The sequence below is a fragment of the Morone saxatilis genome, unplaced genomic scaffold, assembly GCF_004916995.1.
Source record: "Morone saxatilis isolate NCDOM2014 unplaced genomic scaffold, NCSU_SB_2.0 Contig24, whole genome shotgun sequence".
NCBI lineage: Eukaryota > Metazoa > Chordata > Actinopteri > Moronidae > Morone > Morone saxatilis.
The window spans coordinates 21,735,820-21,736,151 of NW_023339807.1; the positions used below are offsets into that span (position 1 = coordinate 21,735,820).

The 332-nt window shown below is 43.1% G+C and overlaps 1 protein-coding gene across 1 annotated transcript in view; it reads left to right on the forward strand.

Moving 5' to 3' along the window:
* The window catches only part of ccdc88b (coiled-coil domain containing 88B), a 44,727-nt gene that overhangs the window by 26,639 nt on the left and 17,756 nt on the right, over positions 1 to 332 (forward strand). The gene's annotated exons all lie outside the window — the stretch shown is intronic.

Here is a 332-nt window from a genome sequence, read left to right on the forward strand (position 1 = left end):
ACACACATATACAGACACACACATAAACTCTAACATTAAGCTGTAAAGGGGCAGCTCCAGCGCCGCCAAGGTCGGGAATTTCATTCTGTGCCTTGCTCAGCTGGTATGGTTCTGCAGTAACGCTATCAGGATTTAAAGTTTTAGATTAGGATAGGTGAAGAAAGGCAGTAACACCTTTAGGGTCCAGTTCCTGCTCCCACCCATACAGTGCAGGGATGCTTGTTGATACACTGCCCAGTAGTGGAAGAAGTACTCAGATTCTTTCCTCAAGGAAAAATACCAATATTAAAATGTAAAAAATGCCCTTGTCCAAAGGGTCACAAGATAAATCT